This window comes from Schistocerca americana, chromosome 7, assembly GCF_021461395.2.
Source record: "Schistocerca americana isolate TAMUIC-IGC-003095 chromosome 7, iqSchAmer2.1, whole genome shotgun sequence".
Classification (NCBI taxonomy): domain Eukaryota; kingdom Metazoa; phylum Arthropoda; class Insecta; order Orthoptera; family Acrididae; genus Schistocerca; species Schistocerca americana.
Window position 1 is genome coordinate 303,687,677 of NC_060125.1, and position 19,430 is coordinate 303,707,106.

The 19,430-nt window shown below is 38.3% G+C and overlaps 1 non-coding gene across 1 annotated transcript; it reads left to right on the forward strand.

Moving 5' to 3' along the window:
• Window positions 1-306: 306 nt before the first annotated feature.
• Window positions 307-381, forward strand: Trnat-ugu. The gene has a single exon. It is a non-coding gene; the product is annotated as a tRNA-Thr (tRNA).
• The last annotated feature ends 19,049 nt before the right edge of the window (window positions 382-19,430 follow it).

A 19,430-nucleotide genomic window follows, 5' to 3' on the forward strand; every position in this document is an offset into this window, starting at 1 on the left:
CACCTGTCTCTTTTCATATATATCAACGACCGTCAGCAGCTGAAGGTATTAATATATGTCCGAAAGAACAGACACTGTATCCATGTAAGTATATAGTTTTGGCGATACTGGCCATGGCCTTATTCTTCTGTGCGGATGCACACCTATTACCCCAACTCTTACGGGGCTTGGTAAGAATGTCTTCCACGACTATTGAGTGTGTTGGGTAGGGACACTACGAATGTAGTGTGGGGACAGACAAGGTGAGAATGTGGGTCTAGTGGGAGGCGTGCGCGAGATAGTCCCGGCAGTCGCAATATTCTCTGAGCCCTCGGTGGCTCAGATGGATAGAGCGTCTGCCATGTAAGCAGAGGATCCCGGGTTCGAGTCCCGGTCGGGGCACACATTATCACCTCTCCCCGTTGATATATATCAAGGCCCGTCAGCAGCTGGAGGTATTAATATATAATTCTAATTTCGATTCCAATCTGCTGTCTATAAACCACGTTTCAGCGGGAAAAAGCGCGCCATTTAATAGCGTCTCGATATTAGTCTCCACTGTAGATAACTGGGAATTCATATTAATAATGGCTAATGCGGGACACGAAGGCCAAATAAGATTGTCCTTAAAAGTGGACTCCATAGCACCTAACATGGTAATCATACCGAGCGTGCTGGAGGAATACTGTACAAAATGTGGACAAATTTAGTGTTCTACTCGTGCAGTAAACATGCGCTATGAAATCCTTAACTTTCGACTCCCCAGCAAATTGAACATCGGTTACCAACCTCATGTTTAGTATTCGTACCATATCACACAGATAAAAATACGATGGTCACATAGAATGTAAAGGCCAACATTATTTTCTTAGCCGACAACAGTGATGCCAACTTCGAATACTTCGAAGTTTACTGAGCGTGCATAATATTTCGTTTTCCTCCGACAGACAGCATAACTGCAGAAATGTTTCAAAATGAGGTCTGTAAGCGATTTACGGAGCAGCAGTGTGTCTTCGCTGAATTTGTCCTTGCAGAGAAAGGAACTTTAGGGAGTATTCACAAACGTTTGTGTGGAGTCTACAGGAGCGCTCTAGGTCGTTGAACACAGGAGTGAGACCACGATAAGGCGGTGCGGCGGAGGTTCACGACTTGCAGCGAGCTGGGAGACCATCGATTGTGTCAAACCTGACATTCTCATGTATGTTGATGTTCTCATTCGCAAACAGTGACGATGTGCAACTAGACAGTTGGCACTGATGCTGTCAATCAATAAAGCAAATGTGGATGCATTTATCCGCGCTCTACGATACTTAAAAAGTGTGTGGAAGATGGATTCAGCGCTGTCTTACGGTGGAATGCAAATACCATACGTAAAATGTCTGTTCTGAGCTGCTTTATCGTTTTGAAGCGGAGGGGGAGGTTTTCTTGTCACAGATTATTACAACTGAAGAAATTTGGATTCACCAATTTGAACCTAGAACAATCCAATCCAAAGAATGGCATCTTCCACTCCACAGAACAAAAAATTCGAAACAACTGCTTCTTTAATTAAAACATCTGGGCTGAATTGCCGTGATCCATATATAAAACTTCTTCTCCTTCCTGACGTTTCGTTGCCTACTGCGGGCAACATCTTCTGAGGTTTGTCGGCGACTGGCTGGCAGGCGCTGGTGGTCCCACTTATATAGAGCGCTTAGATGGCGCCACCACTCGTCATGTGCCTTCGACTTCAAAACTATCTCTGGCTACTGCCATCTCTCTCGATTACAGGTAATCGATTGTCACTTCGTTGGTACAAAGTCGACCGCCATATCTTGTCTAGTTTTAATCCTTCTTCTTTTCCATTAAAATTATTTCCGTGCTTATAGATCTCTGTAGCTTCTCTATACATGCGAGTATAATAATGTGAGGTCCTAGCTACCACGTTTGTCTCACTAAATTTTATTTCGTGAGCACCGTCTTTGAAAACGTGTTCCGCTACAGCTGATTTGTCAATCTGTTCCAATCTACAGTTCCTTTTGTGTTCCGTTAGGCGGGTATTAATACTCCTTCTAGTTGTTCCAATATAAACCATGCCAGAGCTACACGGAATTTTGCACACACCTGGGGTAGCTAAGGGGTGTCGTGCGTCTTTCACCGATCTTAAACTTTCACTAATTTTCTTGGTAGGTCGAAAGATTGTCTCCACTTGAAACTTTTCGAATACTTTACCAATACGGTCGGTGATGTTATTACCCCATTCTGCCGATGAAATCAGGATGGAAACAGCCAGGATATTACGTAAAGCCAAGCCACCCAGCAGTAATTTATCCCTAGGTGAAAGGAAGGCGTTACGGTATGTAACGTCCTCTTAGAAAAATTAATGAATTACTGTGCTGATAAACATCTTATGTTATTTGATTTTCAAACAGCTGAGCAAAACTGAACGTACTCAGACATTCACTGAAGTGACACACAATATTTTTAGCGCAACGCAGTCTCACTTTCAGTAATCCCTACAAAAGAATGGCCCTGACTAACAATAACCTATACCTTTCATGAATTCTTACCTCACAAAAATCTTCGTTACTCGAACTATTGCAATACAGCGAGCGCCAATACTGCCAGCTAAATAAAAGATTCTAACTACTGAAGGCACTAACTACTGATAGGCATAGTTAGCAAATGAAAGATTTTGATAGAGAACAAACAATGTATTTACCTTAATAGTTTTCAAAAGTCATAATATAGATATCAATTTATGACATCCAGTCTTACAAATTTACTGTATCTGTCCAGATCATCCGCTCTCAAAACTCCGCCATCTCACTCCCCACATCCATCACTGCTGGCGGCTCACCTCCAACTTGCGCAACGCTACGTGCTGTTAACATCCAGCTGCCCAACACTACAATAGCAAACGACAATGCAAACCAGCCACAGACTGCACACAGCACAGCCAGTGATTTTCATACAGAGCACTACGTGGCGTTACCAATAAAAAAACGTAAACAGCCTACTTACAACGGGAGATTAATGCGGACATGAATATTGTTGGACTTACTGCTGATAAGGGTAATGCTACTGTCATGCTGAAGAGTGAGGATTATCATAGAAATATCAGTGACCTCTTGGATCCTACCACCTATAAAAAACTGAAAAAGGACCCTACAACGAAAGTGTTAAGTGCTACCCAGCGATTAATAAAAAGCTCTTCCATTCCTACAGAAGATAAAAGATACCTTTGCAAAACTGAAGCTTACCCTCCTAGATTGCATGGGTTACCTAAGATACACAAGCCTAATGTCCCATTGAGACCGATAGTAATGCCATTGGGGCTCCTACTCAAACGCTGGCTAGATATCTTGCTTCTTTGTTGCAACCGTATATAGGTGAAACTGACATATTAAAAATTTCATGCATTTTATCGAAAAACTGAGGGAGATCACAGTTAGTCCAAGTGACATCCTTGTCATTTTCGATGTAGTATCAGTGTTCACCATGGTATCCTGTTGACGAAGCTCTTTCTTACATAGCTGATAGGTTTCCTACTGATATAATAGCTTTGTTTCGACATTGTCTATCCTCGACTTATTTTCAATATAACAATGAGTTTTATGAACTAATTGATGGGGTGACCGTGGGTAGCCCTCTAAGCCCTGCTATTGCTAATCTATTTATGGAATTTTTCGAACAACAGGTGCTGCAGTCGGCCAAAAAAAGCCCATTGAAATGGTATCGATACGTGGATGACACCTTTGTGACAAGGAATTATGCTGAAGAGGAAATGAGTGATTTTTTGGTGCACATAACCAGTTTCAATCCAAAGATACAATTCACCGCGGAGAAAGAGTGTAATGGGCAACTAAATTATTTGGATGTATTGGTTATTAAACGGGCAGATGGGACTAAGGCACAAGGCATATAGGAAAGACACACACACCGATCGTTACCTACATAAGAATTCGAATCATCATCCTAGGCAGAAGAGAGGAGTCATAAAAACTTTAGTGGACAGAGCTAATAACATCTGTGAGCCAATTTACTTGCAAGCCATTTGCGAACAGCTTTCAAGAGAAATGGGTACACTGACAAGGAAATAGATCGAGCTTTCCACCCTAGAAGAAAAGTGTCCGAAAATACACGACAACAACAACCGTCGGCTGGAAAAGTTTTTCTTCCATTTATTCATAACGTCACGAAACGTATTGGTAAAGTTTTGGAAAAGTTTCAAGTGGAGACAATCTTTCGACCTACCAAGAAAATTAGTGAAAGTTTAAGATCGGTGAAAGACGCACGACACACCTTAGCTACACCAGACAGGTATAAAATTCCGTGTAGCTGTGGCATGGTTTATTTTGGAACAACTAAAAGGAGTGTTAATATCCGCCTAACGGAACACAAAAGGAACTGTAGATTGACAAATCAGCTGCAGCGGAACACGTTTTCAAAGACGGTGATCACGAAATAAAATCTAGTGAGACAAATGTGGTACCTAGGACCTCACATTATTATACTCGCATGTATAGAGAAGCTATAGAGATCTATAAGCACGAAAATAACTTTAATAGAAAAGAAGAAGGATTAAAAATAGACAAGATATGGCGGTGACTTTGTACCAACGAAGTGACAATCGATTATCTGTAATCGAGAGAGATGGCACTAGCCAGAGATAGTTTTAAAGTCGAAAGCACGTGACGAGTAGTGGCGCCATCTAAGCGCTCAGTATAAGTGGGACCTCCAGCGCCTAGCAGCCAGTCGCCGACTCACCTCAGAAGATGTTGCCCGCAGTAGGCAACGAAACGGCAGGAAGGAGAAGAAGTTTTATATATGGACCACGGCAATTCAGCCCGGAAGTTTTAGCTAATGAAGACGCCGGCCGTGAAAGCTTACATGTTATGATTACAACTGCTTCTGTTGGTAAGATCATGATTATTGCTTTTTGAGAGGGCGTGATTATCACTTATATGATCCAAGAAGAAATAGAATTAATTCGGAAGCATTTGCGTACACACTGACCACACTCTAGAATCGTTTCCAGAGGCTTCAAGGCCATAACATCAAAGGGATGTTTTCAATCAGTACGATAATACTCGTCCTGTGACATGTTTGACAACTTCTAAACACAGGGCCCTGACCAGCCACTTCGGAATTCCACTCATTCGGACCATTAAGGAAGGACAGCATTCGTGGAAGACATTTTGAGAGCGACGAGGAGGTGATTCGCGTACTGAAGAAATAGCTTCGTGATGGGAACACGAACTGGTACCGTCAGGGCATACAAGTGTCTCGTTGGAGGAAGGCCATAAAACTGGAAGGAGATTATGTAGAACAGTAGGATGTGCATATGTATGAAATTTTCACTGTATGGAATAAGTAATTGTTGAAGACAAAAATTTGGAGCTTTACTTTGCGGGCAACCCTCATACTGAAAGCCCATTATGACTCCTGATTTCTGAGCCACTAAAGTCTGTAACGCAAGTTAATCGAAGACCTTGCGTCCTATGACTGTTGAAATACTAACAATTACGTCATAATGCAAGAGGAATCTTCCTATATATCTTTCCTTGCCATTACTCGTAATGAACGACGTTTTACCTACTCCGTCGGTCAAGACAATTCGTGTAGACGGGAGAAACAAAGCGGAGTAACTACGAACTATAAATAAAACACTGAAGATATCTGAAATATGCACTCATTATGTAAACTGAAAACTTTTTGTACATACTAAATTTTTGAAGTTTTGAACAATTACAGAATTAAATGCATTGAGCGTAAGATGTTTTTCAGCTCTGTATATACATACAATAGTATTGAAATTTGGGTCATGTTTTTATGCAATGTTCTGTCGTGCTGTTAAACTCATTCAGAATATATTTCAAAAAATTTCATGGGACCTCAGAGTGAACAGTATTTTGTCAATTGCATTTTTCTCTTCTCCATGCAATCGTTGATATTAGGAAATTAGTGACTTGCTGGAGGTTTTTGTAACTATGTTTGTGACGTCTGTCGAACGCGCGTGCTTGCTTATCCTACAGTTTCAAAGCGTGTTGACGCTAAAAACTAATCAACTATTAACTACAAATACTAAATGACGATCTTTTAATTGACATCACTGCCGTCATGTGGGTATTTGTGCATAGTAGATCTATCTTGGCTAGTCACATGCGCATTGACAGCTGTGTTTGATCTACATTGAAGACGTTAAACAATTCTACCTATTCGTATTCGAATTTCATATGGAGTTTCGCTACACTGACGAAATAGACATCTGAAAATACTTTATAACGACGAATGTTAAATAATATAACAGCAGCCAAGCATGAAACTTGCCTATTAAGATAAAAAAGTATAATGATTATAAATATGAGGGATAATCAAAAAGTTTCCGTTCGAGAACGATGCTGTAGTGTACACGCAACTCAGAGTGACTACGGTGCAAATATATAAGCACCGACATGTTGACAAAATAGATATTACGAAATTGTAGGCGTTCTACAGTAAAGCCTATGAATTTATTCAGTTAACTATTTGCTGGCTTACGAGGCAATCATAAGACCATACATCGAAGTCTGATTAAGACCTTGTAAGCCGAAAACGGACGAAGAACACAAGTTTGTACCATAGAACATCAAAATTTCGTAGCGGAGAGTGTTGCACCTTGAACACAGTGTACCTAGAAACACATGATGTTCCCAGGTCGGGGTGACCGATTTTAGAATAACATTAAGACATCTGCTCTACAGACCGCCATAAGCAGTTTCCGACATTTCCTACTGCTTTCGTTGTAGTGAGACAAGACGCTGTCTTTCGTGCAGAGTTGGTAAATATTATGATTTCTACATACCTGATGCTGTACAATGTATATTTGCTCTTTGGGAGGTATTATTAATCTTTTAGTTACTGTGTTTTACGGAGTATACAATTCTGCGTGTTTTTTGAAATCACTCACATAATTTGTGGACGGTTTCGTCATACTCTGACAGTCGCGCAGCGTATTGTACCTTTAAACGGAGGATCTTCTACTGTCGAATGCATGATATTTGTAAATGGCTTGAGTTTCTTCAATGTCTTAACAAATTTCCTCGTCTTGAAAATAGAAATCTCTGTTAGTTCCAACTGTTTCTATTTCAAAATACACTACTGGCCATTAAAATTGCTACACCACTAAGTTGAAGTGCTACAGACGCGAAATTTAACCGACAGGAAGAAGAAGCTGTGATATGCAAATGATTATCTTTTCAGAGCATTCACACAATGTTGGCGCCGGTGGCGACATCTACAACGTACTGACATGAGGAAAGTTTCTAACCGATTTCTCATACACAAACAGCAGTTGACCGGCGTTGCCTGGTGAAACGTTGTTGTGACGCCTCGTGTAAGCAGGAGGAATGCGTACCTTCACGTTTCCGACTTTGATAAAGGTCGGATTGTAGCCTATCGCGATTGCGGTTTATCGTATCATGACACTGCTGCTCGCGTTGGTCGAGATACAATGACTGTTAGCAGAATGTCGAATCGGTGGGTTCAGGAGGGTAATACGGAACACCGTGCTGGGTCCCAACGGCCTCGTATCACTAGCAGTCGAGATGGCAGGCATCTTATCCGCATGGCTGTACCGAATCGTGCAGCCATGTCTCGATCCCTGAGTCAACAGATGGTGACGTTTGCAAGACAACAACCATCTGCACGAACAGTTCGACGAAGTTTGCAGCGGCATGGACTATCAGCTCGGAGACCATGGCTATGGTTACCCTTCACGCTGCATCACAGGCAGGGGCGCCTGCGATGGTGTACTCAACGACAAACCTGGGTGCACGAATGGCAAAACGTAATTTTTTTCGGATGAATCCAGGTTCTGTTTACAGCATCATGATGGTCGCATCCTTGTTTGGCGACATCGCGGTGAACTCACATTGCAAGCGTGTATTCGTCATCGCCATACTGGCTTATCACCCGGCGTGATGGTATGGGGTGCCATTATTTACACTTCTCGGTCACCTCTTGTTCGCATAGACGGCACTTTCAACAGTGGATGTTACATTTCAGATGTGTTACGACTCGTGGCTCTACCCTTCATTCGATCCCTGTGAAACCCTACATTTCAGCAGGATAATACACGACCGCATGTTGCAACTCCTGTACGGGCCTTTCTGGATACAGAAAATGTTCGACTTCTGCCCTGGCCAGCTCATTATCCAGATCTCTCACCAACTGAAAACGTCTGGTCAATGGTGGCTGAGCAACTGGCTCGTCACAATACGGCAGTCACTACTCTTAATGAACTGTGGTATCGTGTTGAAGCTGCATGGGCAGCTATACCTGTACACGCCATCCAAGCTCTGTTTGACTCAATGCCAAGGCGTATCAAGGTCGTTATTTCGGCCAGAGGTGGTTGTTCTGGGTACTGATATCTCAGGATCTATGCACCCAAATTGCATGAAAATGTAATCACATGTCAGTTCTAGTATAATATATATGTCTAATGACTACCCGTATATCATCTGCATTTTTTCTCGGTGTAGCAATTTTAATGGGCAGTAGTGTATTTTGAACTTTTAACTGGTTTTTGGTAATACTTGCTCTTACCCCTTTATTTAGCACACACAGAAGAATTGTGATGAATGGCATTAAGCTACTTAAATTAGATGTATTTGCTCATGTGAACAGTTTTAGCTATATTGTTTCAAAATACAGTATGTTACCTGTGAGTATCATGGCCCACAAAAGGCGCGACGATGTTGCAATGAAAGTACTACAGTGTTTCTTCTGTGGCCGAGAAAACGGTTGCATCGTGCACTACTGCGGGTGAAATGCCTTGAAACAATTCCTTTTTGCTACGAAACAATCTTTCCGCATTTTACAGTCGATTATCCCTAAGCTCAAAGTTTACTTCTTTGCTTTTGGCATGTACACTGGGCACTACCAAAAACTTCAGTGGCGCAGGTGCTGCTGTTTTCTTCTTCTTTAGGTGTTGTTGTCGAGCCACTACTCAGTCAGACTTCCTCTTTCCAGGAAAGGTATGTCCGTTTGCAATGACCCCGGTAAAAATCCGCTAACACATTTGTATGATACCTCCCCATCAAGACTTCCTCTTCCCGTTGATATTTTGTTTTTGTTGCACAATAAAGGACAACGCCACAAAACGAATGAAACTGTAACACCAGTAAGTGATGCTAACCTTGCAGGGTGTTTACTAGAGGTGCTAATTACTCAGATCTTTTCACTAGAATATCACCGCACATGAGAGCTTTAATTTTGACTGCAAGCACTATTACCAGTCTAAGAATAAAACGTAAAACATGATACAGGAAACGTTTGCAATTTTGATGTTCCTTGAAAGTATCATTGCCAAATAAAATGTTAATTTGATGATTTACTGATTATTGCTCTGTAGTAGAGTAACAATGTAACGTACAGTCTATTAAATGTAGTATTGACCAGATTTCCGTGACTGCAACACTTTAAGTTTGATTAGAACGTTTGTTCCTGGTTACGTGACCATATTGTACCTTCGAACAGTTTATTACATTTGGAAAAAGCCTTACTGTTCTGCAGTAATTTTTGTAATTTCAGCAAGCTACTGCAATGAGTGCCTTCATTTCAAAACGGATTAAGAAGTACTTATATTACAGGGCTGGGTAGTGGTGAAAGTCTAAATATTGTTCCAAGGTACAACACTCTTCCCTACTATTAATATATACCAGTTAACGTATTCTAGCAAACAAAAAGGGATGAACCAACCAATAAGAATGAAATAAGTCTCTTCAAGCCAATGATCGAATTGGAACTGGTAGGGGACAGTAAGAAAGTTCTGGACATGGGACCCTTAGATAAAACAATTAAACAAGAGGAGAAAACCATTGAACCACTATAATTAAATAATTTAGATATAAGATCAACGGTTTTAAACACATAAAAGTGAACGAAGAAGTAGGAAGAACTTTCAAAAGCCTTTTACTAGTCATTTATGGAAAGAATGTGAGATACATTATTTAAAAAATCCACAGACAAATTCTTTATGGAACACACAGAAGTAATAGCCAAACCTGATGAAAGATATAATGAAGAATCTATAGAACATGTAGCGGAATCCAGTAAACAGAAATTAGTATTCAAAGGAACCAGAAAATTGTCAGAGTGTTAATGAAAATGTTTGTTGAGAAGAAAAAAATGTTGGTAAACAGATCAGCAGATAAACAAGTACCTTTTTCAGTAACTCCAATAAGCCCCATAGTTAATGCTGAAAACTGTGATTGTCAAATTGTTCCTTAATCAGCATTCCTCTGGCTTGATGCAGGCCACCAAGGTCATCTTCTGTGCCAAACTTTTGATCTTAGGGTAGCAATTACAAACTACATCCTAAATTATTTGCTGGATGTATTCTAGCTTCTGCATTCTTCTATAGTCTTTACCCTCTACAGTTCCCTCTGGCAGCATGAAAGTTAACCTTGGCAACATCCTACCATCAAATCTGTTCTCTCTATTAGTGTTTTCCCTATATTCATTTCATCACTGATTCTGCAGAGAATCTGCTCATTCCTTTTTATCAGTCCCACTAAATTTTAACATTCATTTGTAGCACTACATCTTAAATGACTCAGTTCTATTGTCTGATCCCACCACTAGAGAGGACACATATAGAATTCATTTAAAAATGTAGATATTACTGAGGAGAGCAAAATGAACAATCTGTTTGAGGAAGTTGTGAGTACATGATTTATATTAATCATATAAAATGATTTGGTGCAGACACAAATTGTTTTTCTGTTTTGAAAAACGAAAATATATTGAGTAAAAATGTGAGTGAAACAGTCAATGATGAAAAAGAAGTTGTCTGTTCCATTGTTTTGAAATACAATCTTGAAGCTAGAGAGAATGAAAAGAATGTGTCTGATGTGTCTGAAATGGAAGAATTATCTACATAGTGTACAGCAAATTAGGTGAAGTGTCGAAAAAATTATAGTCAGGTATTGTTAGTTTTGAACACTCTCCTATGGCAGCCATTCATGTTGACTCACATAAAATATTTGTTTTGATAAAAAAATTCAAAATTTTGATCTTTTAGCTAAGCTGGAGGAAAGAATGTCAATCTGTGAAAGCAGAACCAGCTATGCTTTTCTAAAAACGATCACAGTTTTGGTTTTCCAGCAGCCCTACAAGAAAGAGTGAACATGTAGGACTAACTTACGTACAGCTATGGAAAGTGTAATTTAGAAATAATTTTTTCATTTGACTTTTAAATGGAAAAGCCACTTTAGTTAGCAGTTGTTAAAAGTCTTAAGAAGCCATCTAATAAACTATATAATACTGAATCCATAGTGATGTATATAAAGTTGAGCTAAAGAGAGAACAAATTACTTTTTATCTTATTTGACTTCTCATATGTATTCTGATTTTTGACTGTCATTTAGGTAACATTATACATAAATTGCATAAAGCAGTTAAATGATTTATCTGAGGAATGTCTAATGATTTGTTACCGTGTTCTATTCGAGTTGATTAGTGATTCAGTAGCGTTTGACTATTAAGTGTTTTTCTGTCTTATTTAGCAATAATGCATGTCTTTCAAATAAAAGCATGTAGTGGCAATAAACAACAAAGTTGTGATTTATAGTATACTTTGCAATATTGCGTTCATTACTGGAAAAATTTGGAATATGAAAGAGGGTTAGTTTGGTTTCTACTGGTATGCTGTAACAACAAAGTTAGTAATAAGTGAAAAACATTCAAAAATTGTCAAGGGTAATATTGGAAGCAGAGAGCTGAATGAAACTGTTTATCATGAGTAACAGGTATTTTCAGTCATTTCCATATAATGTGAGGTATTTGTTAGCTGTTGTAGATAAAAATCATTAAGAAATATCATATTAATTAATGTAATACGAATCTAATCAGGAAAAAATTAGTATTACCTACTCTTGTCCTGACTTGCGTTAAGTAGGGGATGTTGATGGTGTATTAAAGATGTTGTTGGAATTTTTATCTGTAATAAGGTAATGAGGAACTGACTATTATACTACTGTTACGATGTTTCACTGAGATAAGTTTACTGTTATTTATGATGTTCTTTAGTGACTTGTGAGGTAAAGAGAATGTATAAAAAGATGAGAGAATTAACAGCTTCTTGATGATGATTACACTTATAATGATTATGTTGATGTATAGGGAGAAATATATTGTTGCTTGAGGAAGCAATAGGATAGGCACTTAGTGTCAAGTGTATTAGTAAATTATGTTCATGAAATCATGTAGTATGAAATTATAGTAAAGTATATATGATTAGAGGAAGTGGTTAACAAAAATCTGAGACACTGAGATCAGTTGATTTCATAAATACGAAAGTGAATATGACATTAATTTAATCAACCCGTCAGATGAAAAGAACTGTTGTAGATATCATACATACATTTTATTGCCTTTGATTAACATATATTTTTCTGTTAAATAAGCTTAAGTATACTATATATATAAATTCCATCTGGATGTCAAGTAGTTTTTCTGGGTAATCGTCATCTTTCCTTGGAAGATATTATATTACTATTAAACAGCATATGCAGTTTGCTGTTTCTGGCTGTAAATATTGCTTAAAGATTTTGCATTTAAGATGTCCATATTTTGTCCAGTATAGTTTCAAAGAAAGATTTACATATGTAATTTAATTCTTTTCTAACAAATTTTTGGTACAGCTAAGAAATACTATACTAACATGTGTGGCAAAACAGGCACTTTATCATTAGAGAGATAGGTTGAGTGAATGTGTCAGGATTTCCCCCTAGTTTACTGCAACTAGCGCCATGTCATCATAATGCACCTGTGTGTTACATAAGTATTGCACCATAGTCTAAGAATGAAATTAAAAATTAAAATAGTTTTCCCACACTTTATCAAAATGTGATTCAGTGTATTAATGCTAAAATTGTTAAATCTCAGAGTGATCAGATGAATATGTTTCCCTAAATATACTGTTTAAGGAAAAAAACAAGTGGCGCTAAGTAAAAACCCTAGAAAGCAAAAACTGTTCAGAATGTGCAAATGTATGTCAAAATCAACTGTAACATGTCTCAACTTGATCGAAGCAATAATTTGGTCAAAATCGGTGTTTTTACAAATCATTGAAGGCGCTGAATATTAGACAGAGAAAGATGAAAATTGGTATGAAGCTTCAGTTTGATATAAGAACATTAACTACATGACCCCATTAAGCTACCTCTAATAATTTTCAAGCAATTTACTGCAAACTAAATTTGGAACAAAATGTTCTTATTTTTAATTGATGAATTACGATTTATATTAATGACAGAAAGTTCTGAATACAGCACTTTATTCCATCCATTTCATAGTAAAGCTATAACAAGTTTTAAGACTATGATGTAAATAACAATCAATAGAAAGCCTCTTAAAGATGTAGTTCAGAAGTCATGTTCTACTGTCTGTTCCATTCTAAAAATTCTAGCTGGCAAAGTTTAAATGTAGTTGAGCTAAAACTTTTTCTGTGCTTAAAGCCACCTTAACTCCATTCATAAAAAAAGAGTCATGACCGAGTTATTAAATAATACGTGTACGAGAAAGCGGCCATTTGACCTAGGAATACAGCATAGGACGGCATATGTTCCCTTCGGCTGTCTGCTGCCACCTGAGAGGCAGTGAGGCACACTTCGCACCGAGCTGTCACTCTGTCCATAACAATCGAATGCTGGTTTGCACGCTGCCTCAGATGATGTCAAAGCCAGGCTCCTGCTAAGTGCTTTTTTTTTCCGGCACAAATAGGAAGTGAGCTCGCGAGGACTCTACACAATCCTGGATCGATTATAATTCGCAGAAGTAGCTGTTTGGTGCCGCCATTAATGCTAACAAAACCGTCTGTCAAGTGGTGATATTATTTTCTACTTCTGCAACCAGCAATTAACTTTGATTAATAGAAGTCAGGGCAAAAGACCATTCAATGGGAACTTACTGTAGAGGTCGCCTCTGAACCGCTCATAGTGCTGTTTATGATAGAGACATTATTATTATTATTGATATCAGGAATATAACTATGATTGTGTGTGTGTTTGTGTGTGTAACTTTTACTGAACATAAGAATCAGAACTAAAATATTTTACTTGTAATGTTAGTTCCTGACCCCACTGATTAAACAGGGAGTAGAAACATTTCCTTCAGTGAAGGAAATGTGGACTTGCAGACTGGAAATTATGGTCGGTATGTTCTGCATCTCTTTCTGGCGACCGCAAAAGTAGTTTTCAGGCTCTCATAAAAATAAGGTGACAAATGTATTTATATTCAATATTCTTATTACAAAATTATCTCACCGCATCACGTGTGGACTGAATGTCTCATGCAGTTTCTGATTAATGAATATTTTGGAGAAAAGATATTTTTTGATTTTGGATTTCTGGTCCATCTTGTTCAATGTAAGTACCATAAATGTGTTCTGGATGTGTTTCAGGAACTGTGAAATGTGTGTGAAAGAATCTGAGTTTAATATTTAACAAATGGTAAGTCAGACTCTGATGTTAATCTTGCTATGTTGTAGATTTACCTTCAGCATTTGATTTTTAATAGAAAACTGAAAGAGCTTATAAATTATATTACATGTAAAAGCTATGAAGAAGAAATTTCAAGTATGTTAACAACTTGCACGTTAGTCATCCAGTAGCATTATCTGGTCAAAGGCATTTAAGAAAGGAAGCTGTTTCTCAGACCAAAAACTGTTTTCCAGGTCACATAGATAAGCAAAAATTTGAAAATTGTAATACTTAAGAGCTAAAAGTAATTCTGTGAGTAAACTTCATTAATGATGAAAACATTTTGAGAAGTTGTGAACATGTATTGCAATTTCTTAAGAACTGAGTGATAATGTATTGCGCCATTGCTAACTATCTTTTAGATAGAGAGGTATGTTGTGATATTATGTTGCAGTATAAGATGTTGAAGAAATCTTGATAGGAGAGAATATATGCTAATGTTATAATTATGATGATTCTGATGCTGATGATATAGAAAGTGAAGATAGATAGGGAAATGTATTCTGAGATGTGCCATGTTAATTTATGTTAAACAGTACATGTTTGCATTTGGAAATGTATTGAGCATTCATTATATGGTTAATGTCATGACATTTGCTGACGACCAGCTTACACTACCAAAAGATTTGAAATATGTCTGACACTTTAAAAAAGAGAATGAGATGAAGTAAAAATTGAAGAAAAGTATTTGAAACTCTTTCTAAGGAGATGCCTAAAAATCTTATATATAAATGGAAATGAAAAATATGTTAATTTTGCATCTTATTAAAATTTTATTTTTGTGTTTGCAAGTAATTATTTTTTGCCAATTTTACATTATTTTATTATGAAATGGTGTACAATCAGTTAGAATGAGTTAATTATGATGCACATAGCTACTATACTGAATGCAAAATGAGTTATTTAAGTTTTTTTTACTTTATCTTTGTAGTAATGAAGTCACTGGGATATTTTTGCATAGACATTTTTCAGTTCTCCAATTTGGTGAAGTTAATATTGTGTTCAAATAATAATATGATATCATCTTTGAAATTACATGAAAACTGTAAGATATATTTGAATTTTGTTTGCATTAGTTATACAGTTTAATTGACATGCTGGTGTATGAACTGAAATTTATAAACGAGTCATTGTTTTCTTTGTAGATAGTATGATGAAAATATTCAAACTTAATGTTTTCTTGTGTGCTACTGAAAATAATTTGGTCACTGAATTTAGAATTTTGTCAACTTGAGTAAAAGAGATATTTTTACAATGATCTAATAGGAAGAAAAACACTTATTCATTGTTCCAGTTCAAAGTTGTGTACGTCATTCCAGTCATATGATCCCAGGTACAGCACTTAGACACACCTTATACGTTTTATTTTCAGAAATTTTATTGTTTTACATTTCTCAAAATTTGAGCTTCTGGCAGTTAAATTATTTTGGTATCAGAATTTTGTTGACTTATTTGTGCTTAAAAAGTTCTTGATGGGCTGCTGGAATGGAACTGGTAAGTGTTCCTCCTTTTTGTCATTCATCAGGGAATACGATACTCGCTTTAAATTCATGAAACGATCCATCTGAATAAAAATCTCAACTTTTTATTTGTTGTATTTTTGGTAATACCACGCTTTGATGTAGCTGATGATCGCAAATTTGTAAAGGTTTCAGTTCATATTTTCTCTGCTAAAAATGGTGAACTACCTACTAAATCAGTAATTATTCGGCTGAATCGTTACAACTCCTGTGAACAACACCCGTACTACGTCAGTTGATACTCACCTGTTGTCACAGCTGGGAACCCTCTGTCCTCCTTATGCGCTACAGAAGAGGTAACGGGTGGGCATCCTATGGTTCGTCCTCTTGTGCTTTAAGCGCAACATGCAGAAGCTGTATGTGCTGCTGTGCGAGGATTTAGGTTACTGGAAAGTCACCTTCCTCTAATATGAAACTGATGTCTTTATAGCAATTAATACAAATGCTTAACGATTAGGCGCTACTGGAAACCACACTCGAGGCCATAGCTGATAGAACCCAATTGCCTGATTTGGTAACGATACGTATGCTACCCTCAGATAGAGATACATCTCATCAGAAGGTGAAAGAATATTGCATCAGTTACACCTCCTCTAGCTAACTGATTTCAAAGCCCTCACTTATCTGGAGGGCAGTGAGAGTACAAACACTAGAGATCAACTAGTCGAGCGCCTTCTCTTGAATTTTAATATACGTACGATGAATAAAGATGCTCCAACTAATTTTACTGCTACGATGGCACTTTTTACGGAATCGACTTGAGGCTTTGTGTTTCTTGTCTCTCATCTTCGATACAGGGGCACGTCCATAGGGATCTGTGCGAGAGCGACCATTCCGAATCATTTTATCGATACCCCATTCGAGACCCACCGACGTCCTCTACCGTACTTGACACGACTGATAGCCGATTGGAGCGCTTACTTACCTGAGTCCTTCGTTATGATGTCCCGAGAAAGCGCACTGATTAGGTAACGCAAGAAACAATAAATGTGACTACCCACGCAGCATATAATAGTGACTGGGTAACAACATCTTTCATTAGTACGTAAAACGTCCTGAGTCACGAGTTCGAGCCTGATCACAGCACAATTTGAGAAAATAAATCATTATTAGTAGCGGTGGCAAACTTTCGCCATTTTAAGTCCCCCTCTTCTTTCAACGGCCTTTTCAAAGAGGACGGAGGCGTGGAAAAAACTTCAAGGCACTCTCGTAACCTTTAGGGCGGGACACGGAATCTTAAAGGCAGAATAATCAGTAATTATAACGGCATGAAGATGCAACATGCAATGGAAACCGCAGCGATAAAAACACATAATGTATATCCACAGGACCTGTAATTGAGAAAGTGTAGTCATGATTTTTCCATTGGCAAAAAGTTCCGCATTACATGCATCAAAGTAATATACAGGAGAATGCAATAGAAAAGTAATGGTCTATTAGATGACGATCAGTCTGGCTTTGGGATAGGTAAAGGCTCCAGAGAGGCCGTCCTGACGTTGACATTGAAAATGGAAGCGAGAATGAACAAAAATCGAAACACGATCATACGATTTGTCGACCTGGAACAAGCTTTCGACAATGTAAAATGGTGCTAGATGACCGAAATTCTGAGATAAAGAGGAGAAAAATAATAGGGAAAGACCGAGATATACAACACGCACGAGAATCGAGATGGAACAGTAAGAGTGCTAGGCCAAGAATGAAGAGCTCGCGTTAAAAATGGTAGGACAGGGATGTCGTGTTTCCCCTATGATGTTCAGTGGCGGGGATAAAAGAAAGGTTGAAGAGTGGGATTAAATTTCATAGCGTAATAATATCAGTGATATGATTCGCTGATGACATTGCTGCCCTCAGTGAACGTGAAGAGGAATTAGGGCCTACATAACCTGTTGAATGGAATGAAAATCGAATGAATACGGAATATAGGCTGAGATTAAATCAAAGAAAGCCGAAATTAATGAGAATTCGCAGAAATCAGAACAGCGAGAAACGTGATATCAAAACTGGTGATTAGTAACTTGACGTTGTTAAAGAGTCGCCCGCCTTGGAATCAGGATAACCTACGACAGAGGAAGCAAGGAGGGCATAAAAAGCAGACTATCACAGACAAAGAGGGTTTTCTTGGCCAGAAGAAGTGTATTGTGATGAGATACAGTCCTTAACTTCAGGGATAAATTTCTGAGAGTTTACGTTTGGAGCACAGTATTGCATGGCAGTGAATCATGAGATGTGAGTAAACCGGAACAGAAGAGAGTCTAATCGTTTGAGCTATAATGCTAGACAAGAATTTTGAAAATTCGGTGGACTGATAAGAACGGAATGAGAATTCCCTCCGCAGAATCAACAAAGGAAAGAGCATACTGAAAACACTGACAAGAAGGACGAACTGTTTGATAGGACATCTGTTACGACAGCTGGAAATAACGTCCATCCTTCCTGCGGGAGAAGTGAAGGGTAACAGTTGAAGAGGAAGACTGAGATTCGAATACATCCAACAAATAACTAAGGATCACATCAAAGCAGTCGGAAGACTTGACTGAAAGAAGAGATCTTTTGGAACATTGTTCCTGGGAAAACTGCGATTCAAAATTAAAATAAAATCCTTTAAATAAAGACATCCTAGGATTACACGTAAGGTGTTAAAATTTAAAATTTATTAATCGGGTGACAGGTTTCGATGGCCTGAAAATGATCGTAGCTCAATCGAAACCGGCCACTTGACTAACAAATTTTAACCACTTACCTGGAATCTTAGACAGTTTTATTTGAAAACTTTTACCAAAAATTTAAAGTGGTGCAATAAATTTTAGAAGGATGGTTGTTTCAGCGATTAAAACGTTCGGGCAAGCCAGGCACGTATCACCAGACAGTGGTCATTGTATGAGGAATGATGTTGCAGATTCCCGCAGAATCTACCTTTAGAGCTAATTTCCTCACAGATGTTGCTTTATGACAGGGTGCATTGTCATGCTGGTACAAATAATCATCGCCTCTGAACTGTTTCTCTACTATATGCCGTATATAATACAGTAAAAGTGTTGATTTTCTTCCGTATTTAGCGTTTTCTGAAGCGCAGTAAGTGAACCACATCCCAACCAGTAAAAAACCTCCTTACTGTAAAACCACATCCTTTGGAATGCCCTGTCGAGCCACACATGGCAGAATAACTTTCTCCACGTATTCTTCCATCGGATTGACACAGGGTATAGAGTATTTCACCACTCAAAATCACTCCTTCCAGTGATCCACTGTCCTCTGCTGTCGCTGTTTACACCACCTCACCTTGCTCATCATTGGCTACAGGAATGAAAGGATTGTGAAGAGCTACTCGATCACTGTACTCTATACCGTTCAACTCAGTACTATTTCGAACCCCTCCTCTCTATTAGTTCTAAAAATCTCCTGCTACTCACGTGCACTGTTT